The sequence below is a fragment of the Lepidothrix coronata genome, unplaced genomic scaffold, assembly GCF_001604755.1.
Source record: "Lepidothrix coronata isolate B3197 unplaced genomic scaffold, Lepidothrix_coronata-1.0 Scaffold79, whole genome shotgun sequence".
Taxonomy (NCBI): Eukaryota; Metazoa; Chordata; class Aves; order Passeriformes; family Pipridae; genus Lepidothrix; species Lepidothrix coronata.
Window position 1 is genome coordinate 3,480,086 of NW_016690259.1, and position 27,189 is coordinate 3,507,274.

Below are 27,189 nucleotides of genomic sequence, written 5' to 3' on the forward strand. Positions count from 1 at the left end.
CGGTGTGCTGTGGTGAGTTTTATTTAAACACAACCACTGTTAATAAACATGGATTTATATGTTTTCTTTGATCAATGAACTCTGATAGGTTTTAAACATCCTGCGTATCTCATTTCTGTGTGTCCAAAAGAAGAGGGAAAAAACCCTCAGGACCACATTCTTAAATCTGTTGCAGTCCCATTTTTGTACAAGTTTATGCTAGTATCACAAATAGAGAGAGTTTTCAAGTACAGTATGGGACTGCATTTTTAAACAAAGAGGACCTAAGTTGCTACAGTTAAAATGTGTCTAAGGACAATATCTTACATTTTACTTTCACAAAATAGACAAGTATACAGGTACAGAATGAATGTTTGGTTTTACAACCTGATTCAGAGCCCAATTAAAAGGTCCTAGCATAGGTGCTGTATAAAGAAAAATTCCACCTGGAAGCTGTGAATAACTACAGTGATTTTTTCCCCCTACAGTAAGTCCTTCTTTTGTCTATTCACAGAAGAAAAACACAGATGTATTTTATTTTAATTAGTCCCTTAACTTTCTTTTGTATATGTTTTTAATGACTCCAGACCAGTGGATATTATATCCCAGGGATGTTGTTACTATTTATTCTCTGTCTCTCACTCACAGACCTTTATTCTTTTACTTAGTATGCTGCAAATTGCCTGCTCATCTGTGTCCTTCACTGCCGGGATTACTTCATGATGTTTACATAGCAAAACAAACTATATAACATCCCAGGGGCCCAATGCTGCTGCCACGGAATACCGGTGAGTCTAATTGACAACAGGATGTGCCTGTGCTTTATGATAGGAGAACCAAGCTCTCATCACAGCCAGCTGGAGCAATAAAACTCTGACTTCATGTTCTCACTCCTTGGTCCTTGAGAGTCAGGAATCCCTGGTTATCAATATCTCAGATTACCTTTAACATGATTCCTATTGTATAATAATGCGAATTAGTATCAACATTTATACTAATGTTATATGGTTCATTTAAGTTATTAATGCCATTGTACCTATTTTCAAGAAGTTTAATGATTAAGACAGTTGCTTATTAATTTCTAAGGCTTAATGTGAGGGTGTCACCTTATTTTGAAATATTCCATGCTGTGAGTGATTCAAAAGTGCCCTGACTGAAATCCTTGCTTAAGTCTAGTGTTTAAAGCACTAGACTGTGCTGGATCATTTTCTATTGTTTTGCCATTCCTCCTCTTTGTGGAAGGCGGGTGTGTCTTGTTTGCCATTCTATTATTAATGAGGGAAACAGAAGATAATGCAACACTAACTAAGCAGGCAAAACGCAATTTATCTCCTTCCTTGAAGTTCCATTTGAAGAAAAATTATTCTCTTTTGGGAAGGATGACCCTCAGGAGCAGAATCTAAAGAGAACTTATAGGTTAAGCCTGCAGCTACTTAGTAGCCACAAAAAGGAACTGTAGTAACAACTGGCTTTCTGGTTTTTGTCACTTCAGCAAAGGAAGAAGCATTTTATTCCCACATGAGCAGAAAACAGTAAGGACAAGAGTGGGTGCATAAACACGCAGTAGATATCAGAGTACAGGAACCAGCCAGGAAAACCTGCATTAGTTGTTTGAAGAAAATCCATACCATCCCTCATGGACCTTTAGAAGAAGGCAGCATCACAGCCTGACAGATAATCCTGCCTGACTGCACCAGTACAGTTTCATTCCTTCCAGTCTTCCTTTTCTAAGTTTCTGTTCCCTCCAACACATAAATTTACTCTTCTGCCCAAGAAGGCTGCAAAGTTGGGAGATGTGAGACCTGTCTCCAAGAGGGAGGTCAATAATAAATTATAAAAAGTGACCAAGCAAACCCTTTTCTAGCCTGACCATACCAATTCAGGAAGTTCAGCATGCTGTACAGGGAGAACAGTGCAGCATGGAAATATCACTGACTCATCTGTGATGGATTGCTCTAACATGAACTCTGACCTTTTGCATGGAAGAAATCTCCCTTCAGCATTCACAGCTTGTGTCTTTGAAATGAAACAGTGAATCCCATGAAAACTGACTGTTTACTCCAACAAAATTTCCATTCACATGTAGGTGATGCAACAGAACAATTTCTTGTAATAACTTCAAAATAGCAATATTAAGTGTATCTTTTCTTTGAGTGTATTTCATATGGAAAAAAAAAGAAATGAGAGAGTGATGACAGTGGAGTGCTGAATGTTCTCAGTATAAAATACTGCTTTTCTGTTCCTGAGTAAGAACCTTCCCTGAAAGTCAAGTACTTAATCTCATCCTCTCTTTGCAACACTCAAGGCCAAGAATGTGGTGTAAGGATGGCAGTTTTGCTGTACAGAGTGGCATGATGAACTGTGTAAGCCAAATATTACAGATCTTCTTTTTGAGCACAGGAGCAAGTGTACCATGAGAGTATACATGTGTGTTACTGTTTACTGGCTAGTAGTGTTGTTGGATGCAATGATAATCCAGATGGGTGAACTACCCATAAATTGGAGCCGTTTGATCAGAGTGAGGCTAAAGTTCAACTTGCATTTTTTTATCTTTTGGCAGCAGCACTGACAGAAACCCCTGCTTCCTCTTTCTGTCTTCCAGCCTGGCAAATGACACCGTAGCAGCATATATGAACAGTCAAGGGAGAGACTAAAGTAGGGAAGGCTGCTTCATAGCCTGAAGAACACAGCTACTGAATGTCTAACTAAACCCCATGCCTGAATATTGTAGGTCCAATTTAGAGGCCTTGACAGTTGTGATGACAATTTTGGTATGAATTGTTTCATTAAAGATGTGTTAGATATGTGTTTCAACCGCTCCTTGAGAAATTGTGCAACACTTCTCATCCTGTTTTTTGGCCCTTGCTGTTCCTTCTGAAGAGTATGAACTTACAGTGCCTATGAATGAGCAAGCCCATCTGTTTCATCCTGCTGCTTAATACCCAGTCTAGCTTAGCGAGTGTTGTTTCGAGCAGCTTGGCAATTAAACTGTACCAGTCTGCAGTAGTTTTGAGTGATGGTGTCATAATTTCATGTCACATGCATGTTGACATCCTTTTTTTTCCCCAATCAGCTGTTCTCCTGTTAAGCTATATCAGTGATGACAGAGGAATGGGTCCACAGTGAAAAGGGAGCAATAGAGATCAGAGGGTGGCGTTTTTTTAAGATGCCATCCCTTCTGTTCATAGAAACAGAGCTTGTGTATCAAGGTAATGCATCACTCAGTGAGTGGACAGAGAAACATCCCAGTAGGCTGTGACTAGATGGAGAAAATATTGCAATAGTTTCATGTCTTTGCTTCACAAAGTAAAAAATACAAGTGTACTCTTCATGCCCTCTTTATTTGGCCTGTTAAGAAAAGCGCAGTCTGTCAATCAAGGAAAAAAGCTTCCAATTGTGTAGCCTGTTAGAATCATTTCATTAATAACATGTGTTTACTACTGGGAGAAGCAGACTCAGTGTGCTAAGATTTTGTTTGTCAGTCAGTCATTGGAACCCCACTGTTAATCGCATACAATGGTTTGTGGTTATGCCACAATTTAACCCAGGTTTAAAAATACAAACTAGAGCCTTGGTGGTCTGCTGAGAGCAGCGAGTGAAGCAAAGGTATTGGTTGAACCTGCCTTGTGGGCTGCTGGCTTGGAGTACTGTACGAGCTAATCGAATTTATTAACTGGAGTCATGACTAGAATGCATCCACTGGTGAGTGTGGGTGGGTGCACCCAGGTTAGACTACATTTTGGCTGCATTCTGCAAGGAGGAAGAAAAGCAAGTCTTTGGCTTCCTTTCCACAAAGACAAATTGGAACCAGATATCAACTAGATTTTGGGATCTCTGGCAGTCTAATAAGAAAAAAGGTATTTTCTTTTTGTTGTGGCTTTTATTTGTTGATGTAGAGAATGGCTTAGAAAAAAATTGAAGGAGTTTCAAAGCAGAATGCCAATGGCATTCGATGCGTATATATCATTGTCAAATTGCCCCCTGCATGCCATTTTAATGGTAATACTAAAGGCAGAATCTCTGACTGCACAATAATGAGGTCTGAGTGTGATTGCCAGAAAAGGGAGAGGCATTTGGCTACTAAGAAAAAGAATACTGGAGAGGTGGTTGTGTATCTTTATATGAATCTTGACCTTCTGGCAGGGATAGAAAGAGACAAAGTGACTAAACCATCTTTTTTAATTATAGCTAGGGTATGGTAAGCAAAAATTTCTGTTTACCACAGCATTGTAGAAAGTATCATTCATAACTGCAGGACTTGTAATACTCTGAGAAGAATATATTCCTCTTCAGAGATAATTATATCCATTTATCCACATTAGTCTACAGCCCAAGACATTTTGTAGGAACCTCTTCCAGATTTAGAGCAATGTAACTGATATTTTTAAATAGCAACTTTAGGATAAAGTCAGTTCCATGCATTCTTATTCAAATAAAATGGCATTAGCATCAATTCTTTTATTCCATGTGAAGATTTCATAGTTTCATTTATCTTTATCACTGAAATTATATCTGGCCAAATTACTATAATTTTGAAATGCCTTAGCAGATTCATTCATGAAGGTAGTGAAAAGATTGTAATTGTTTTAAATTTCTACAGGTTTGGTTTTTTCGTGTTTCTGATATTTAGGTTATTAATATGAATGAAACCCCTCACTGCTATGTTTTCTCACTAAGAAATTAAATGAAATGGATTGAGTGTTGCTGAAGATACTTGTAAGAGTATTAAGGCCCGAAAATGTTTGTAAAACTCAAGGCAAGGTTATATTTAACTCTACCTAGCAGTGAGCTAAGACCATCCTTTGCTCATCAGGTCATATTCCACAGAGAATCCTTCCTCTTTGCCCTCCTGCCCCATCTCTACCACTCACAATGTACTCCACAAGATACTTTTTTTTCTGATTTTATGGGAGCTAGAGGGGAGCTTTGGAACTGCACAGCATCTGGGACTGCTTAAACTGTGGCAAGGAAGCAAAAGACAAGTGCTAATAAGAGGTGAAGAGGTGAAGACTGAAACATCCTTATACCCAACCATAAATCTGCACCTACTATAACTAATAAAGTCAGTGGGAATATTGTATGTGGTGGCCTTTGGGACAAGACTACCATAAACATCTCCTACCTCCCAATAACAGTGAGTTATTGTTTAAAAAATCTGACTCTTCAAGTTTATTTGCATTTTGTCTGCATTGCATCTGTCTGATTGTTGGTTCCTGTATATAAGCAAACAAGATCAGTGGCAATACACAGGCAACTTTCAGACATTTAAGTATTTTTGAAGGAAAGTTCTTAGCAAAATGGAGAAGAAATTTCTACAGGTTAGTTTCTTTTAGAGATGTAAAACTGCTTATATGTCCCACTCTAATTTCAGTATTGAAATTAATTGGACTTATGTCCATTATGGCCTAGCCTGGCCTGATGACTGAAATGTAGCAACTCAAGTTAAAAGTTAATCAAGCATGTACATATACTGATTGCTGTGTAGTTTGCAAACAGGCTGCCTTGGGCAACATCACCAGTGCAGGACTGACATTTAGAGAAATTCTGTGACTGTCCTGAGAGTTAAAAATGGTATTTAGATATCATGAGACTTTATTCATCAGTTCTTGAATAAAAGCCCCATAGTTGAAAACAGATGTCTTACTGGTAAGCAATATGCATGATGTCTGATACCCACTCCACTGGGGTCACTCATTCTTTCCATAACATATGTTGACCATTCCTTTCCTTTTCTTGTAAACGGTATTAAACCACGAGTGAGGCAGTGGCTTGTAAGCAACTGCAGCTAAAGTCAAATATAGTAATTTTTGTATTTTAAATCCAGTGTACCTTTGTCCAGTCATGAAATTCCCTTTTTCAGGATCTAACTTATGTTTTAGAGCATATTCTAAATGAAGAGAGGAGACACAAAAAGGTTGACAAAAACAAAGAAAAGAAAGATCATATAGGCTTAGCCAGACTTGGAAAAATGTGAGTGTATTCATCACCTTGACACTTGAGCTGTGTCCATTGCTGCAAAAAAAACACAGTCTTCACTTGGGCTGACTGACTGAAGTGAACTAAACCATGAAAACAACAAAAAAACCCAACAACCAAGACCAAACAAAATGGGAAATATCTCAACCAAATTAACATCTCAAGCTCAGCCCTGATCACTTTATAGACTCTTTTTTCAGTTCTTCTGTAGATTCATGTGGTAGATACATCCTATTATTGTAAATGGCAGTCTATCTTATGGTCCAAAGTCTGCAGTCTATGAGTTTGCATTTTTCAACAAGTTAGGTTTTTCTTTCCTGTTCACTTTTTTAAAAAAAAAAATTAAGTAATGCTTCATGACTGCAAATGTCTTAATATTGTTAACACTTTGAAAATCATGTGTTGTTGACAATGTGCATCAAAGATGCAAAAGAATGGTTGCTTAGCCTCAACTAGATGTAGTTGCAGACAAGGAAAAAACACATTCACTTAACATGGTAGAATAGGTGGTCGTTTAGTCCTCTGTGCATATTATATTACTTTACACATGTAGGGCACAGGCTCAGTTTCAAACATTGTTGTGTCTTATTGACACAGCAGGTTTTATTCTCATCTGCACAGGTGTGTCTTTTACAATGTTCGATATCAAAGAAACGAGAATGTTAATTAGAAGACATTCAATAGCGCTGTTGCAGATTATGCTTCTAGGGGAGTTTTATGTTTTTCTTTGAGAAGCTGAGCACATCTCCATTGTCAGACTTCAAATGAAGTTAATTCTCTTAATTGTGTGTCATAACTTGGCTTTTGATAGTGCTAGATGAGGAAACATCATCAAGTACTAGTAGGGAAAGACAGCGTTTCCATCTTTTCACATTGTGCCATTAATCCTTCCGTTGCCCAGAAATCCAAGGAAGGTTGATCTCCATTCAGACATATGTGCATCTTTTAGAGAGGTAACACAGTTCTGAGGATCCTTTCGCCCCTGAGAGGTCAAAAGGATTAAAAATGGTGTGGAGTTCTGGCTGCATTGCAAGGCGAAGGTTCAGACCATTCAAATCACTGCTTTAGCACCCTCCTCTGCATGAAAAGTTACCCAATACAGTTTGGCAAGGAAAAGTTGCCACTATAAATTTACCACTTGTTCATATAGATCTATTGCCTTGTTTTTATCAGTCTCTGTAGCAAATGCTCTAGTGGAATTGTCTGGAAGCTGACCTTGTATATTTATATATACTATTTGTGTGCATATATATAACACCTCACAAACAGGCACAGAGACAAGGCAGAGGTGTTTAATGCTTTCTTTGCCTCTGTCTTCAACAGATGGACCAAGGGGGTCTCAGTGCCCTCAGCTGGACGACCGTGACAGCGAGAATGATAAACTCCCAACTGACCCTGAAACTATGAGCAATCTGCTGCTCAGGCTGGATCCCTACAAATCTATGAGGCCTGATGAGATTCATCCCAGAATCCTCAAAGAGCTGCTGATGTCATTGCAAAACCTCTCTTGATGATTTTTCAGTGGTCTTGGGAATCCAGAGAGGTCCCAGCTGACTGGAAGCTGGCGAACGTTGTCCCAGTTTTCAAGAAGAACAAGGAGGACCCTGGAAACTACAGACCTGTCAATCTCACTTCAGGGCCTGGTAAAGTTATGGAAATTATTATTCTGGGAAGTATTGAAAAACACCTGAAACACAACACTGTCATTGGTCACAGCCAGCATGGCTTCATGAGAGGAAAGTCCTGCTTGTATGACAAGGTAACCACCTAGTTGATCAGGGGAAGCCAGTTGATGTAATCTTTTTGGATTTCAGTAAAGCTTTCAGTACTGTCTCTCACAGTATCCTGGACAAAATGTCCAGTACACAGCTGGATAAACACATTATGGGATGGGTGAGCACTTGGCTCACAGGTTGACACAGAGGGTGATAGTGAATGGGGTGACATCAGACTGCCGACCTGTCACTAGTGGGGTTCCACAGGGATCTGATGTCTTCTCTGTAGTGGCCGGTGACAGGACCTAAGGGAATGGCCTGAAGTTGTGTCAGTAGAGGCTTAGGTTGGATATTAAAAAAGGTTCTTCACCCAGAGAGTGGCTGAGTGCTTTCCAGGGGAGTGGTCACAGCACCAAGCCTGACAGAGTTCAAGAAGCATTTGGATGATACTCTCAGGTATGTGGTGTGAATCTTGGGAATGGTCCTGTACAGGTCTGAGGGTTGGGTTTGATGGTCCTTGTGGGTCCCTTCCAACTCAGCATATTCTGTGATTCTGTGGTATTTATTTTTTTATAAACACAAGTACATATGTATATAGAAAGCTAAATGGAAAACTTTTGCATAAATTATAGGCAGTTAGCAGCTGTCATGCACTCTCATTCTAATGTGACTGTGAATAACATAAACACTTCTAATCTTTCTAATATCTTTTGCCAAACACAAAACAAATAACGTATTTCAGGTTGCTGTGTTAAAGAAAAGAGAGTGAAATCTTTTGACTGAAAGACATATCAAAGCAAATATATTTAGTAGGTTCCTAAATGAAATTAACTTGGGGTAATAGCAGGTATAGTTCTCTGTGGTGTTTAACTCTGTATTAGTGGAAATAAGAGTTTGGGTTTGGTGGATTTTTCCAACCCCATTTGATCTTCAGATTTGTCTGTTGTTTTGCATATTGTATTAATTTTGTAGTTAGTGTTCCCGGGAAAAGAGGAGAATGTGCAGTATTTGAAATCCATCACCATAAAAACCCTGGGTCAAGGAAGTCATTCTCCCAAAGTTGTGGATACTTGTTCCTGTGGATATGAAAAAAAAAAAAAAGAAAGAAAAAAAGAGAGTTTATCAGAACAAATCTGATGCAAAAAAATAGTTACCAAAACTGCAGGGACAGATTTTCACATGGCACTAGTACAAAAGATATGTGTTCCAGTTGAAACGTCACCAAGCTGAAAATGGCCTACTTTTGGGGTATCATGAGCAGCTAACACAATCTTCTTCTTTTTCATATGATGGCATTGCCCATTCTGAGTTTCAAGCTTTGAATTTTAGGGATAGAGAGGAATACTGGCAAAAAATTCCCAAATTTTTTAAAATTAATCCATATTGGGTTTATATTTATCATCAACTCTATATTTCCACAAGAACATTCCAATGTAAGAGTGTGCATTCAGAGAATGGGCAGAGAGGCTCTAAAACTCAGCCAGGTGTGGAATGACAAAAAATTTCAGGGTCTATGTGATTTGAGCCATTCGTGCAGTTCAGGACTCAGATCTACATCTGTCTCAGAATTTAGCACTGTATGTATATTTATAGATAATTTTACTCATGCTAGTTGGATGAACAAGGAATTTGGAATACAAAGGGAGTAAGAGAATCTGGCAGTGCGACATCTCGAAGTCGGGTTAGCACAGCAACACATGGATGTACAGAAGTGCCTGCCAACTTTCATTTTCTCATTATTTCAGTCTGCTGTCAGCAACAAAACTTTCCTGACTTGGGATTTATGGTCATGCTCCCACGAAGGGTTCTTCACCTCTAGATGCCTCTTTCAGCTCATCTCTAGGATGGACATTCTGAATGCCTGGGAAAGGTAGGCTGGTGCACTACTGAAGGACTTCTGCTTTGATTGGAGAGAACCAGCAGACTCATCTAGTTTTACCTCTCTAATGTTTAACGTGTCCCTCTTCTGGTTAACACGAAGAGAAATAACAAGGCAGTTAGTGCCACAGAGCATATGGCATATTTAAATGGGACCTTCCAAAATGGACCTTTGTTATGTAAGAAGTTCACTTTTATTCGAGATGTATAAATGTTGAGTGGCCAATACAATTACTAAGATTTGTTAGAGTACATGTCAGGGGTAAATTGCTTACGTATCCTTCTGGTTTTGCTCTGACTGCCTTTCCCTTTTGTCAAAACAATTTGCCATAGATAAAAAGGTGGTTCCATGCTGGCCCTATAGCCCAGTCTGTACTAGGAGTTTGCACACACAGAGCAGTGTTTGACTAATAATTCTAATTTATAAACCATCAACAATCCTAAAAACAGATTAGCCGGCAAGGACTTTTTGTGACAAATACCGTGGCACTTTTCCATACCGAACCACATAAAAGGACTCTGGGTCAGAAAAATGCATTCATTTAGGATCAAGTCTAGCAGAAGTCCCACGATTGCCAATGGAACAAGAATAACACCCCTGTTGCCAGACTTTTTCTAGGCAGTGGGTGGCCACGGATAGAGTGCTGTCCCTTCCCCCACCAACATAGTCTCTGTGTTACAAGTTGATTTCTGTTGAAGTCCAGCAACTACACAGTCTGAGGATAGCTGGCTATCAGCCTGTACTTGCATTCCTGCCTGGACTGCAGGGGCTCTGACAGCAAAGGTAACCGTGATGGTTAACTTCACTCCTGGTATGGCACAAGTCTGGTGGAAAACCGTAACAACTTTGGAAATGCGCGCTGAGGTTCATGGACAAAGCACACAGGGAGTTCTAAAGCGCCTCTGTCACCTCCCTGACGCTGCATGGCTGTGTGCTCAGATCTCAAGACTAAGCAATTTATTTGTGCCAGTTATTTATTTGTGCAATTTATTTATTTACCCTGACTCACTCAGCAAGCCAGAGCTCTTATGAAACACGAGCAGCGCGGTTCCTCTGGGCCAGCAAGGTGTGCAGCCTCTTTTCTTTGAGCATAGACCCAGACCTGAGTGAGGAGAGCTTCTTGCAAGCTATGAAAAGAGCCACAAATGCCCAAATAAACTACCTTACTCTTCAGAGTCAGTGCAAAGCAGGTAGAGAAAGGCTATAAGGACTTGAGAAACACATGGATCCTTCAGTGAAGGTTTCAGCTGCTTAGAGGAAAGAGTCAGAAAACTGATGTACTTGGCCCATCTTTTGAGTTCACCAACCTGAACATATATTCTACTAAGCAGAATGCCGTTTTCTAGCTGAACAGAGCTTTCTCACCAAGAAGACATTTTTAGGGAATAAAAAAAAAAGGCAAAACAACAAAACAACTGAATAATTGAAATAGAAACATAATTTTGGAAGATGATGAAAGTTAAGAAAAAGGGAAGGGACCAGAGGGATAAAATACTATATTTGCCAGTTCCAATATTTATTTTCTCTAGTTCCAGAACTATATGATGGGTGGATGAAGGTAAATGAGCCTTGTTTATAGTAGATTTATGTAAATACAGAAGAGCTTTTCCAGGACCTACATATATTCACCAAATATGAAAACTGTAGTAAATTATTACATAAAAATGTCAGAAGCTTCCCTGAGATCAGCAAAGAAAAACTTGGTTTTTCAAACCCAAGCTACATAGCCCCGTCTCGTATTCTAATACCCTTAGTCTCTGCTCAGACCCACATCCACAAAGGCATGGGATGAACTTAGTAGCATATTCTGAGTATCAATACCTCTGGATGTTTTATATTAAAGGGGAAATTTAAGGCCCACTCTCATGCCAGCTTCTGTCTTTCATGTGCATATTCATAAAATACATTCTGCAGTTCAGTGATGACTTTTCAGTCAAGCTTGTTCAGTCTTTTGCCAAAAGGGTTGGTCCCATCCGTCCCTTCCTGTGTGTGCTATCTTGTGCCAGCACCAGCATTTGTGTCTATAGAGCACACATTTCCCTGAATACAGGGTACAGGCAACAGAGAACTGATCCAGGTGAAAATTAACTTGTTGTAATCACAGAGTGATTTCAGAGCTGTATCTCATAATCCAGTATCTAACTCCCTTTCTTATCTGGTACCAGCCTTTTTATGAGTGCACTGAGTAAAAAAATAACATTTCTTTATACAAGACCAGTTCAGACTTACTGGATAAATACAGTGGGCAGCAGAGACCATATCCAATGTGTACTGATGCTGTGTTGCACAGATGAGTTGCCCAAAAAAAGCTGAAAGCAGTCAGATTTGTCCCATGGTGAATTCCCTATGCAAACACAGTTCTCAGCTATTGCTGGCGCTTCATTTTTCCTGTGTGTGTTGGTCGTGGTGTAAGAGATACCTTGGGTCGGGCACAGGCATGGCAGTACTGTGGCTATTCCACATTATGCTCTGCTTACACTCAGCTGACATTTGCTGTGGGCTGGTGAGAGAAGTGGGAGGAGGAGAGAAGGGAAAAAAGCCCATGAGCAGAAGCTGCAGGAGCTCACAAGAAAAGACACTCCACAGAGTGTCCCAGATCTGATGCCTGACTCACAAAGCTTCACGAAACCCCTTGATACTCCTCCCTGCTGAGCTGAGCTGTCTTCCCTGCTTACCTTTGATCATAAGTAGTGCATTAACTTATATACTGCAGTACTCTGATTTTGTGTCTTGCTAATATAAGGATCTATAAGATGTGGGCTAGATTCACGTATGCTCTCACATTCCTTTCAGAAGAATGTAGAAAAATCAGAATGTAGCCAGAAATCTCCATCTAGTTTGATTTTTCTTTGCATTAACACTATCAAGGAGTTGCTATAGGTAGGGCATTGTAGGCCAAAGTTTATAGCACTGCATTTAACTACACCTTTCACACAGCTCATAAAACAGATTTCCAATAGCTGTAATTTTAGATTTCTCTGCTTGGATGCAGTGGAAAATTTGACTTTCATGCTTTTCTGTATATTTACAGCATCATAAATAACACAGATCTGAAGTGTTTTAAGTACATCAATATGCTATTTTAAACAAAGTAGTAAAAATACGGAGCATATAGTGTCCAGTTGTTTTTATTTCTTTCTAGGATAAGATTCCTCCTGCCTGCCTAATTTTTAACTTTGCATAATTTAAGACCTCTTTATGTGCTGCACCTCAAAGTAAAAGGAGTTCAAAGTCTGATGAAACCTGGGTGAAGAAAGCAATCATGAAAAAAGCCTGTGTGGTATTGCTACTTACTGCAGGTTTCAGGATTTATAGATTTTCAGTAGACTTTTCACCAACTTTTCAATCTGAAATAGGTCTAATACCCAAAATCTTATGAAATCTTTTGACAAAACAATCTTTGAGTTGATATTAGCACGGTTATAACTTTCAATGCACCAAGAAGACTTTCTGTTAGGTAGAATTGTTTGATTACAGTCAGTCTCCATAACTGCAGAGGTATGTTTATTACACATTATATGTTATTACACTGTACCAGTCCAACTCTTTTACAAAATGAATCATTGCTAAAAAAAACCCTGCTTCTTATTTAGGATTATGTTAGTATTATGCATTATATAAATAGCTGATAGAGTATATAAACTTGGTGGTTGTTAAATTTAACTACTGATCTGATAAAAATATTTTAAGCAAATTTCCATCTTTTAGTGGTTAAAATCTGGATGTATTTTCTCTAAGGAGCAGCTGTGCTCTAGCATAGATTTCTAAGCATTTCTAAGCCTCTTCATATGCAAGAGGACTTGGGGTTTTTTGTCATAAGCATCACTCACAGAAGTGGAAAGTCCTGAATGTATTAAAAGATGGTGTGGTCTCTTAGTCAAAAAAACGCAACTGATGTTCTTGAACGTTCTGCTTCAGTGAACCCTTCACACGCCACACATGGAACCAGTAAAGGAGCACTGTTTCTTTCTTGAAATGGGCCATGCTATTTCGTTTGAAACAACATGTGTTGCTGCTGGGTGTTCTGTGGTTCTGTCTCAACAACATTACTCAGAGCTCAAATACAGCAGGTATTGGCCAAGGAACTCTCAAGTATCAGAGGGATGAATAAATCATATTTTCAAGAAACACCCATCCCTTTCAAATAGATACACAGCTATACATACATCTGAGACATAACGTGCTTGAAAGCAATGGTTTAATCTCACTCTTCCAAAATTCGAGATGCCAAAGGACTTCCAGTAACAACTTAAATGAAAGTCACAGGAGAGGGATTGCGGCCTCTGTACTACCGGGGACTATAAATTCCTTTCCTCGTGTCTGTACCACTGGTGACCTCTAGTGCCCAAGGACAAGAACAGGTATACAAAGTTTCTCCAAAGCATTTCTTTTCGAGAAAATGAAATAAAATAGCCTCCTTTTTAAAAAAATATTAAAAATTTTGACATGGTCTTTCAGTTCACAATATTTTAAATGCAAAGTAATAATACGGAAACTCAGTGTATTAGGGGAAGCAAAATATTTATGCTAGTTGTAAGACTATAGAAAATTACTTATTTGTAAAAATGAATACTATGCAAGATTATTCACATTTGGACTATCTGTTTCAGGCACTTGTCAATTCCTTAATCTGTGAAAAGGTATCAAACCTACATTGCAAATGTCATGCTTCAGCCAGCACATACAACAGCGGAGATGACCTTCAAGCATGAGGCTGAGGTAGGTAACACTGTTATCAACCAGTTGGAATTTAGATGAGAAAACGGGATGCCTAACTAGCCTCTTAAAGACTGCAGTGGTTCAGAGTTTGAGATTTTAGATTATGGTATTTCTTTTTAGATTATGGTATTTCTTTTAATGTAGAGCAGTGTGATATGAGAGTAGGCTCTTTCCTATATGAAGGCATAAAGATAGGAAAATGTATGTTATGCATTTCCTTTGGGACATTATTCTTTAAGGGAGATCAAACTGCAAAGCAGTACCGAACTTCACAGCTATCCTGTCAGCTATGGAAGTGATGGGCAGTTACAAAAGGCCAGGCATTCCATGTCACTTGGGCAAAGTGCCCTGGTAGTTCTGACTTCCAAAGAATATATGGGTATCTCCCTTGGATTTCTGTCTGTGACTCGGACTTTAAGTGAAATTTTCTTTGGCTAATGTTAACTCGGAGGTGTGAAAATAATAGGTAAGTCATGCCTAACAGCGTTAACAGAAGTGTATTACATTGTGCTCTGAAAGAAGCATACTAGAGAGAAGTACTAGAAAATGATATATATATCAAGGAATTAATAATTGAACGTATGCATTAATACTTTGTAGATATATATTTTAACAAGATAAAGTACAGAAATCATGCTCACAGCAGGGCTGGAATCTCAGATCTCTCTTTCCAAGATTGGACCCTAACCAACAATAAGAGTTTTGCTACCACGTCCTGCCCAGAGCTTGAACAGAGCTTGAAAGTCTGGGGGTTGTCGGCCCCTGCTGTGTCTCTGAGTGTCTGCTCACCTGGCTGGGCCACGGGTCCCAGTGCCCTTTGTTATGCAGAGGTCAGCACCAGCTCAGGGCCTCTTGCCTGGGGCTCCCGCCACCCAGAGCTCAACGGGCAGCTGGCACTGAATGCATTCCTCAACATCATGTTGATAAAGCAGTTGTATCTCTGAGTGCTCTGAAACGTGATCTGTTACAGGAGAGGTGGGCAGTTGCCCTCTTCTCCGATCACGTTTTAAGACAGAAGGATGCCGCGATGGATTCATAATTAATATCCCAGAAGAACAAAGGCATCATCCTGTGCCAAGATGATGTGTCAAGAGTCTGTGTCAAGAGTCTGTGTCACAGGGAGGCAGTTGCAGTGCCCTTGCCATTGCAGAGTGAACATTGCCTATGATACAGTAGCACTCAGGTCAGCCTGCAGGCTCTGGAAGTTGCCACTCCAACTTGCCTTCATCTTACTGCTCACTGCACAGACGTCTTCTGCAGGGTTCTCCTGCAGTATTCTTCTGCAGTATTCTCCAGAGATCAGATGCCTAAAACTCTTAACTGCTTTAATTGTTTATTGGGTCTGTCCTGAGGAGGGCTAATGGCCTGGGGTCAAAGAAATTTAGCATTATAGTTATTGAACATCTCTTGAGTAAAAGCATGTGTATGTATGTGTGTGAGAGAAAAAGAGAGTGTGGGAATGGGAAGGAGAGGAGGTGTGTACAGAAGCAAGTCCTCCCTGTAATATAAACGATGCCAAATCCACTTACACATAGGGAGACATAAGTGAAATCTTAAAATCTGTGTGTTGGGTGGCAAAGCCAATTACATGACTTCATTTCTGACGTAATTTGATGACTGTGGGCAGTGAACACAAGCCACCTAGCTACAAACTTTTAAGCTTTCTTCAGCTTATATAAGAACTTAACAGGAGGGTAAATTATAGTAGCTGACTGTATACAAAGCACAGCAAAACTTTGGGATGGGGAAACTTTTTTTATTTTAATAAAGGCATAGGAAACAACTCTCCTCTTAATTCAAACATGAGCAGAACATTCTTAAGGTAAACATTTTTACCCTGTTATCATGTTGGCTGCCCAGCAGTGGTCCTCTGACTGTGATCTGTAAGGTGATAGCGATGCAGAGTGCTGCCCACACTACCTGAAGAACACAAGAGACAGAATTTTTGGAAGCAGTACAGGGCTACAACTTACTTCCAGTGTGTATTGATTTATGTGTCACAGCACAGGAAGTGCCTTGCTGTAATTAGCCCCTTTGCCCGTGAGAACCTCTTCATCATCCCTGCTTGTAACACACAATTTTACCTGTCATGCCTGACATAAACCAATGAAGATGAAACCTGCATCAGTCTCCATTTTCCAGCAGAGTCTACGAAATACAAGTTTGGAGGTAATTGATATATCATAGTAGCTTCTCCTGCTTATTCTTACAGCAGTTTATTACTGCTGTAGGGGCTTTAATTCAGCTGCCCAACATGTGTAGTGCCACTTGGCATGTCTTACAGTACTCTAATAGTTTAGATTACACACATCTGCCATGTGTCCCATGTCATACCTTGTAGTCATATACAACTGAATTGAAAGCTCAGGAACTTAATTGCATAAATAAGTTACTTTTATAAATTAAAGAAAAAACCAAACAACCAAAGACTAGAGAGAAGGAGTACTGGGGTAGTAAAAGTGCACCTGTGCTTTAAAGAAAGCCAAAGCACTGCCCTGGTGGAGATTTCACTCTTCAGACACCTGGAGGCTGCGAGTACCTTTCTGACAATAGCAGCCCCTTCTGAAGAATCAGAGGGGATATTTCCCGTCTCTAAGATCGGTTTAGTGACTGGATGCTCCATAGCCTGAGCCAAAAAGAGAGTAAAAATCATAAGATGACTCATTATGAGTGTAAGAATATAAGATCTACTAGTTCTAGAACTTTTATATATTTTCAGCTGGAATCCGATTTTCTTTCAAGTGCAGCTTGACAAAAAAAGTCAACTGAAAAGGAACGATTGTAGGAGACATCAAAAATTCTGAACCAGCATAAAAACTGGCTTTCCAAATAAGTATGTTCAAACTATGTTTACTTATATTAAAATCTATAGCTATCTTCCTGCTTGACTACAAGGATGGAGTTATTCAGTTATATCCATTAACAAGGTAAGATAAGATAAACATTTCAGATAAATTTCCTTCTTTCTATTTTAAATCATAATTGTGTAGTTTAACTCAGTCTGGTCAGAACTGCTTTTAATAAACCACTGGTTTGCAGAAGGAGCATGATGTGAAATACAGCTCCTGCTCTGCTCCTGTATGGCTCAGAGCAATACAGACCCAGTGCTGGCCTCTAAAGACGAGGGTGGGCACACGTGAACATCATCCTTTCGGGGATCTGTCATATTTTATTCATCTGAATCAATAAGTGTATGTGAAATTTTGAAATAACAACTTTCAGGCCATCAAGAGCTATTTAGGCTTGCTAAACTTTGTTTTTATTATTCTACTCCACTTATACAATTGGAAAAAGAAAAGCAAAACAAATTAAGCACAGAGTGCCAATTTTGAATAGGTTAAATTTAGGAATGTTGCAGCCATTAGGAAAATGAAATGCTTTACTCTCTAAACATTCCTACTAAACATCTGGGAAATCTTAGCTTAAAAATAGTGCAGCAGGCACAATGGAAAATCCTTGAGAGTGATGACAGCTCTGATTTCACATGTATTTATAATCCTGTACTTCGTTTATTTTCTTGGGATTTCTGAATTTGACAGAGACAGATATCTGAAAATAACTGACATGCTAGCTGTCAGCCTCTCCTTAAAATGTGTGGTCAATAGATCAAGGGAACTAAAACACAAGGGGCTCAATGTTATTCTCCGTTACAAAATGCGGAGAGGATGAAGCATTTTATGGTTCCTGAGTGAAATGCTCATATGTGAAAAAATAAATAGCTGACAGTCTCTCACTTCAGCAACTTGTATATGGTGCTGAATGCAAACTACTACCTGCACTCTATGAAGGAAGGACTTGGCCAGTGTAACACAAATATGGAAGCATGAAAATGAGAGCTGTTGCTATAGGGGGCAAACTTTCATCTGGTTTAGGGGTTAAAATTTCACCAGGCCTGTGAAAGGTCCTTCCTCAATAAATGAGATTATTTTGCGGAATAACTTGGAGGGAATTTAAGTGAAACTAAAGCTGCTTTGAGACAGAAATTTTGTGTTATACATGTCTACAGTTTCCAATAGAAAGAGGACAGTTTCTTCAAATTAAACAACATCACCAGTACAGACAGCTGGGACAATGAGTTAATGTAAAGGGCCAACATGTTAGTTTTTATTCAAAAGGCAAAGATAGTAAGATTAATTTTGAAGTTCTCCGAATATGAGGTGGAAGACAGCAGGGATTGCTTGCTGTCCACAATACTGAAACTTCTTGTGTGGTGTCAGTAGTTCTGCCAAGGTAAGCAGGAGGAGGAATGAACTACTTACCTCCACTTCCTATATCAGCTAGGCACTGCATAAATTTTTGAGAGAGAACCTGCCAGTGAGCAAGGCTGTAAATCAGACTAGACAAAATTACTTCCACATGTGACAACCATGTTGCTCGTTAACCACTGAGATTCAAGAAATCTTCTCCGTTCAGTTATCTCAGTTGTGGCTGATGGCATTGTGTAGTAAGTCAGCAACAAATGGCAACTAGTCCTGGTAAAACCTGCCAAAGAGGGATCCTGGCAGCTCATTCCTCAGAGGGATAAGCTCTGCTTCCTCAGTGGAATGATTTTGAGCACCTTTCTAGCCTTGCCTGGACAAAGAACTGTAAGTGTGGGTGCACATGTATATATGTACGAGGACCAGAAAACAAGATTGGTAAGTGTATGACTTAATCTGCAGCAGCAATGATTTCAAGCCAACTTATAGTAAATATCTTGTTACAAAGATCTTCTGGGTTAGGAGACATGCCACTTACTATTTCATAAGTAAATAGAAGCTATCTTGCAAGTAGGTCATTTAATGTAATACAGTTTTAATTTAATGGTTATTATTTTTCCCAATCATAGTTTTCTATTCATACCACAGCTCCCAACCATGTACAGTAGCATAGACGTGAAAATCAGTGTCTGTGACTGTCACATCCCACTCCTGAGAGGAAAGGAGCACCCAACAATCATAGATACCCATGGTCAAAAAGCAAAGACAAATGTCAGAGGGTCTGAAAATACTTACAAGGTTATATTATTAAATCATAAACTGAAAACTGGTATAAGTTGGTCCCTTCTAGTAGTAAGAGAAATAAAAGAATAAAAAAAAAAGAGTGAACAGAGGCTTCTACAGTGACACATGATGCAAAAACTGCTATTTGCAATAGCAGTTTAGAATATAGTTGAGAAGTTTCTGAATGTATGGAGGGTTCTGCACTGTCAAAAATAGTAACAATCAAATTCTCTAAGTAGAACCTAACCTGCTGTGTATGATGCCAAGCAGTGCTGGTAACACTGAGTCAGTGAGGGCTTCCTAGTGAACTCTTTTTTAAATTAAGAGGTCTCTTTAGAAGATAGAAGGAATCACACATTGATTTGTTTTGACATAATATAGCATTACCATGAGGGCAAATAAGAGAGATTTTTTTTTTTTTTGAGCTTACAACTTGGATTTTCCTGTTGGCAATATAAGCCTGCAGAAATCCTAAATTTTACATGTTCAGGCCATATGTCTTTTAAATGCTGTAACAAGCCCCTCAATGATCACAGGACACTGAAGTCACTGGAAAAATATTTAACTCTTCATACCTTTTGCAAGTTACTCCAAACGAATAATTTCAAACTATTCTCCAATACTTGTTGCCAGGAACATTTGTTACCAAAGTCAATTGATTTTTCACACACATAGAAGCCAGCTTCTTTGTGAACAGATTTGGACATTAGTACTCTCACCTTTTACAATCAGTTCCTCAGTAGCCAGTGTAACTCCCCTGGTGTTAGTGGCTGATCATTTCCTCCAGGACAGGTTTGCATATGCTGGCAGCATGTCAACCACTGCAGAGAACTCTTTGTTACTGATGATTAACGTACTTAGATGAAGAATGTACCAATTTAAGTTCCTTCTTGCATTATTACCTTAGCTCATGTGCACATTCACCTAGTGGCCTGCATTCACCTGCACCGCAGGGTGCTGAGACTTTGCTGCCACCATGAATGTGATGTATTTCGTTGGCTAATTATTTCTCTGTTGCCCGTGTCTATATTTTCTGTTATTTCAGGAACCTATATTTGAATGTGTCTGAGGATAAGAGTATGACTGCAAATGAGCATATGGAGTTGAGAAGGATTGGAGAAGGGTTCCAAATGACAGCTTCCTAGGCAGACCTGGGCTGACAAAATCCTTCTGAATTTTGCAGTTTCAGCAAAGTTGTTTATAGGTGTCTTTCTGAATTTTCTCTCCCACTTCCACTTTGTTTCATAAATCACTGGCTTTTGTCATACAGTGCATCTATTGCTGCAGTGGCACTTCGTAAAATTGTAAGTTTGGATTCAGTCTGACATTTGTGCTATCAATGGCAGTGGCAGAAGATTTCAGAAATGCAAGATATGACAACCAAAGTAAAGTTTAAGTGCATTCCATTGAGAATATGGGCTCTAAGAGAGATGGAGGAATGAAAAGAAGGATCAGGATCATAAAGTCACACTACAGGAAAAATGCATCTGTTCTTCCATGGTCAATAATGACAGTTCTACTGACATCTTGGCTGTTGATTTTCTGTAGGGAAGATTTGTATGTGATGGCTTCTTCAGGGGAGACTCACAAGGGAGAAAGGAAAATATGTCAACAGCCTGTCTCAGTACTTCAGCTCTGCACTTGAGAACAGAATCACAGTTGAATCTGAGCTCACTGCTTTGGGAACAGGTCAGATGAGTCCTAAACACTCATTCAGGTAGCTGTGCTTGAATCCAGATGTCTGTAGACTGTGTTTCTGATGTATAGAGTTAGAGATTTGGGGCTCAAGCATTTCTCAAGTATTTCCTGGTCAAGCATCTGAGCAGTGCCCACAGTGTGGCAGTGAACATTCTGATAGACCACGTAGAATCACATGGTGTCCATCAATTTTTTTTAGACAAACAACATATAAATAACTACTGCCCAATTTTACTTTTAAAAAAAAGAAAAAAAAAATGAACCAAACCCCACAAACTTTGTCCATTAGATTAATTATTGTTTCTGTGGTGTCTACCGAGAATAAATAAAATTTACCATACATGGCTAAATTTGTATATAAACAGCTTCTACAAAACAAAGCAATTCTATTTGATTTACCATAGTTTTTGTATTGTGTTTGATTTCAGAGATTACATGACTTCAGTTTAAGCACCTTACTTTGGTTTTTAAATGTGGAGTGTCACAAGTGCAGCTGTACAGATTTCAAGGCTCACTCCAGCCTCCAGATGGCAAAAGGATGGAAATCTGGGAACTTCTAAACTTGTCTCTTGCATGAATACTTTTTTTGTGTACACAGGAGATGCATGAAGATATTAATTTCTTACTCCAGTAAAAAGGTTCATAAGAAGGGAGAAAAAACGTAATTGTTATTGGAGGTAGTCTTCAAACAAAGTCTGAGAAGAAAATATCTGTTATACAAACAGTCCTGGGAGAAAGTCTTTGAAAGAAAAAGGATGCATCTCATCTCATGCTGATTAGCAATGGATTTGGAAGGCAGAAAACACTGTGCCAGCATTTCTTACTGCAAAGGTCTGCTATGGCCTGATAAAGAAACGTTCAGAATAAAAAAGATATGGATGTGTGTACTGAAAAAAAACTATTAATGTAACATCATTGCAAGCATTATGCTGTCCTGTGGAATGGAGATGTCTGTCCAAACGCTCGTTATTCCTGTTTGCTTTGCATTTAGTGCCATTTCACAATTTATTCATGTAGACAGACTGTAAATAGTTGTGGGGGTTTTTGGTAATATTTGGTGAGACAGCACCTTGTCACTCTTGAAAGTCGAACTGGTATCTCTTTCATCTGTGGAGGTCGATGACTGAGGAACATCCGGGACAGGCCTACCAAGTGTGAGTTGTGGTACAGCGCGTGGGTCCACAGAGATGCAAGTATTTCGGGTTGTACTGCTGAATACCTTGAAGGAAATTGTCTCGGCGGCGAAGGAAGGTGAAGTTTGACAGCAGGATGATAGTCTGCCGAGCACATTCCTTTTGCTTGATGGATTTATTTCTTTGAATTCAAATTACCAGTGGTTAACTCAGCACACTCTGTGGTATAGCCTCTGGTGAAGTACATACCTGTGTCAACCCCTCTGGAACACGGACCATCAATGGGCCTGGCAAGCAGCTATGGAAGGTGTAATACTGCTTCTTTATACGATCCTAAATATCTAGATATGTGAACAGTCATTACTCTTTACAGGCTGGCAGTGTTTTCATGTTAAATACTTAATTTTATGGCGCACTAAATATATATTATGAACGGTGACCAGTGCAAAAGAAAACACTTGGGGTTTGTGATCAACAGGCATTTCATTTCCATGTGTCCAGGCTTTTCCATCTGGATATATTTTCAGTGCTTAAAAAGAGCTTTGAGATCTACACAGTCCCTCTGTAGGTGTGACATACAAGAACATCCTCATCACAACTAGAGTATTTTATTAAATGTGCAGTTCAGAACTTGTTTTACATATGAATAGAACTTGTCATTTACCTGTTGGTTTTGCAATTTTTGTGCTCCCTGCACACTTCACTTGGTAGTAAATCCTGTTCAGTAGATCCAAAACTCCTGGAGTTACAGAGCCCATTTGGCATCTCAGCCCTTTAGGGAACAGTCTGATTCAGCCAATAAGCAGCCCAGCAAATGATAAGTGCAGCAGGGGCAGGCTTTTGAGGTCTGTTGCCTTTGGGGGTAACAGCCACAGCTTCACTGCTGTAGGGACCGTGACCTGGAGATATTTCAGGGTTGTTTTCTGTTGGTTTTGACCTTTTCCAGACACGAAAAGAAAAAATGAAGATGTGTAAGACAATATCTGTTTTCATTCTGATGTTTACAGGTGAGTGAACATTTCTTAATATTTTTCCCAGCTAATACTTTCTCTTCAATACTGCTAATTACTTTTTGAAGATATTCCTAAGTATATTCTGAATGTTAATTCATATGACTTGACCTATGCACGGTGTTTTATCCATGCATTATTATATTATACCACATGAATGATTACTTTAGTTACATCTCTATCAGTAATTTAATCTTAATTAGTAAATTAATTCTTGAAAAGCACACAATTTTTTTGCCATACAAACATCTGTAGCACTCCTAATAACAAAACTTTGAGAATAATTAGGTTGTATTTTAAAGAAATCCCCTGCAGGTACAGAAAGACAACAAAAGGTCAGTAAAAAGTAAGACTCCTTGCAACATTAGTCATTCATTAATGAATGACAAAAATAAATCTTTCTATCTCTAATGGTCAATATTCTAACAGTCAGCAGTAGAACTAAAGAAATAACAAATACAGTTCATCCGGGTTTTTTTGTCTGCACTGCTGGTTATGGCTACAGTGGCAGTGTCTCAGTGGTGCTGCAAAGAAAACAAAAAAAATTGAATTATTTCAGGCCATTTAACAATAAGCAGGGGTTTTCCTAGTTGTCCCACAAAGACTTTGTAAATTTACAGAGCAGGAGTGAGAAGGGATGGTATCTCCCCCTGCAAGTTTCATGAACTTCCCAACTGCACCATTTGCATGATGATGATTAGGACTGGCGGGACCCCAGTCCCTTGTATCAGTTCTATCTAATGGAAATGTTTATGTTTAATACTCAGAATTTGTGACTGAATGTTATATACCAGAGACCACTTACAAAATTTGAGTCTAATATTAGACAACAATGAAAGGGGTTTATATTTGTCAGTTAGAATTTGTGACTAATCGTATCAGTTTCATAGGTTGGTGTGAAGAGATAAGGCAGTTTCTTCTTTACATCTCTGTCCCTCTAAAGGCAGCAACAGAGGGAGAATTTAAGAAAATGCAAAGAGGTGGAGGAGGTTGATGGACCGTCTTATCATGAATGTACATGTGCTCTCAGGAGCACAAGCCTGGCTGAGAATTTATGCCATCCCTCCTCAGAGGAGTTCTTGGAGATACGTGTATCATCAGCCCCCCTCTGTTGAGCTGTGCTCGGCTTGGCGGAGTCCTATGAAAACTTTAAAGTGACAATGCAAGTTTTTCTCCTAACCCCAGAGTAACTTAAATGTACTGCTAAAAAGTACAGTGTGTTCTCTGAGAGAGGCAGCATCTGCCCATAAGGACATTTTTATTGCAGCTTCATGGGTGTGTCTGTTTGCTCTCTTGCAGAGAAACTATGGATGTTATATCTGGAGATGATGGCATAATTCTAGAAAAAAACTTTGTAGGTAAAGAAATGTAGGTAAAGAAATCTTAGGGAAGATCAGAATTAAGATGTTTGATGATGCTAATTTTTTTTTTAAGTTGTGTGTCCAAGAAGCTCACGGAGCACAGCTTTGTCCCCCTGTGATGTTTTAGAGCCTGTGTGGAATCTCTTAGAACTTCCCTGGCTAAACCTGCCTCCATAGAAGAGTTTTGGTTTTGTTTTTTTGAGTTACAACTGAGAATGTAAGAAAGCATCTGCTTAATGCTCCAATAACTTAACAAAGGGTATAGTTTACCTCTCTTCCTGTCATTAGCAAAAAGTTCCAGGAAAATATCTTTCATCCTCCCCAAATCTTTTTCATTTATTTGCAGTTGAAGTTGAGAAGTAATGTGAAAGAAAGCATGTTTTCATTTGTTAATTAAAGCAAGCTAATGAGTGGCATCATCTCCATTATGTAGTAGGCTCTGCTACTGTTCCATTATGGATTTCGTTTTCTTACTCCAGAGCAAGAAAACAATATCTGAGAAGAATAACTATGATTTTTTTTTAAAAGTCTGAGTAAATGACCATGGGGTATTTTTTTTCAAAACTTTTTCTGAGAAATCCTAACAATTTCAACTGAAATGTTCACATAGAAAAGGGATGGAGAGAAACATTCCAAATGTAAAACAGCAAGCAAGATTGTCCAAATTATGAGCATTTGAATCTTATAAGTGAAATTATCAAACAACCTTAAAAATACATGGTATGGCATACTACTCCAGCAGTAATTTTTTTTTTCTTTTTAATTTTAGGATATCTTTGTAACGGTGAGGATGAACTCACAACGTCGGAGATGGTGCCCACAAAAGGTTTATCACCTCCTTTAGAAGATCATGATGAAGCTTCCAAACACGATTATGAATGGGAAACAAAACCTGACCACGATTACCAGGATTCTCCTCCAGGTCTGTTTTTTAATTTGTTGCTTTATCTAAACCCTGGGTCAGGTCTTCCCTCAGTGTGCGCACCCCAGTCTTGTGAATACATTGTTTCATTTTTCCCACTGTTGTGTTTTCCACGCACTGACTCTCCTTGAAAGAATTGCGAGCACAAACCAATTTAGAAGCAATATAACACTGTGATTGATTTAAACAGGTTTCCACCTGCAGAGGTGGGGACTGAAGCAAAAAGAATATTTCAAGCCATCTCAAATAACACAGCCTAAATAATTGTCTATTGAGAGGCAGAAAATACATCATTTAGTATAAAATGTCAGGTGCTTCTCATGATAGCTTGGTATTCTGGGCTGAAAGAGGACAACTAACGAGGAAGATAGCAGCAGAAAAATGTCCCCTAGACCTGCAAAGTGTCCTGATTCTTTCTGTGACGCCTCTCTGTGCAGGATCACCAGCACCTACCGCCGTGTGTGTCTCAAGTGATACCCTGCTTGTGCTGATCTTTCTGGAGGCTTTATGAAGTGACTGCTTTCTTAAGCCCTTCCTTTGCTCTTATCATCACATCTGTGAGCTGCATGAAACTTTCTAGGTACAGGCTCAGAACACCGTGGCTTTCTTAATTCCAATATTTGCGTGGCTCTGTGTGGTGGTGGTCGACAAAGCAGCTGCTAGGGCAGTATAATAGCTGAAGCATCAGGGATTTCACCTGCCTTCCCTGTTTCTTCCTCTTGTATTCTCTCTGCTTCTTATACCAAGGTACAACTCAAGGCTCAGTGGTGAACGCAGAAGAAAGGCAAAAAGAAGGAGGAAACTTGGGAGCAACAGTCTTACCTGCTTACTTCCTCCTTCCTCATTCAGCGTGGCAGGATCTGGGGAAAGCTGCTGTTCTGGCATGGATTTAGTTTTGCTAGTTATAAATACATGTAAATGCCCAACTCTCTAAATATATGAGAGCACTCTGCTGCACAAAGCCATATCTGCCAAACAGACAAGGCAGGTACAAAGGAGGGTCAACAGAGCGTGCAAGTATGGTGAATTTAGGTACAGAGTAGTTCATAGCTTTCATCTATGATTTTGACAGAAATACTTGGTTAGTTTCCTTCTAATACCTGACTGTAAATTCAGTGCCATGTAATCACCAAGGAAAAAAAAATGGTAGGAAAACCAGCTTTAGCTTCATTACATATAGCTGTACAGTTTTGTCAAGTTTCTAATTTTTATTATTTTCCTTTCAGCAGCAAGACACCTGTCAAGTGTGGTAGGTAAGTTGACAACTTCAATATAAGTACTGCTGCTTAAATATGTTTTTTCTTTAGCTGAGTTTTGAATTTTTAACTTCTTTTACTGCAGTTGGTTATAGAATACAAAAGCTATGCAGGGAGTTGCCTACATTGGCCTGAAAAACTCTGTTTTCATAGCATAGTATTTAAGACACTCCTTAATTGCAAGTCGGTATTTCTCTGGTGATTCAAGTAGTAAGAATATTGCTCTCCTAGACTAAACCATAGTAATTTACATTCTTATTACTGTAGTTAGTATTTGGAGCTTTTAATTTTAATAAAATCTGTAACACCGATATTATTGTTGTGATCAGCAGTAACTGTTGCTCACTGGAGATTAATATAATACACATTTGAATTGCTAAAAAAAATTTGCTATAATGATCTGTGACATACTTGGCTTATTTCTATACAAATGCAGACTTGAATGAGATTTTTGTTTGTAGGAAAAATGAAGACCTATTTTCCTTTGTCTATGCTGCATAATTATCCACCACAAATGTAGATATTAATTTTTTCCTTTTCCTAATGGTTTAGAGTCATG

The 27,189-nt window shown here is 39.0% G+C and overlaps 1 long non-coding RNA gene across 1 annotated transcript in view; it reads left to right on the forward strand.

The window, feature by feature from the left end:
* The window catches only part of LOC108499879, a 40,257-nt gene extending 25,995 nt beyond the window's left edge, over positions 1-14,262 (forward strand). The window contains exons 3-4 of the long non-coding RNA XR_001875681.1: positions 648-767; positions 14,160-14,262. This is a non-coding gene — a long non-coding RNA (uncharacterized LOC108499879). The remainder of the gene's footprint in view (positions 1-647; positions 768-14,159) is intronic.
* The last annotated feature ends 12,927 nt before the right edge of the window (positions 14,263-27,189 follow it).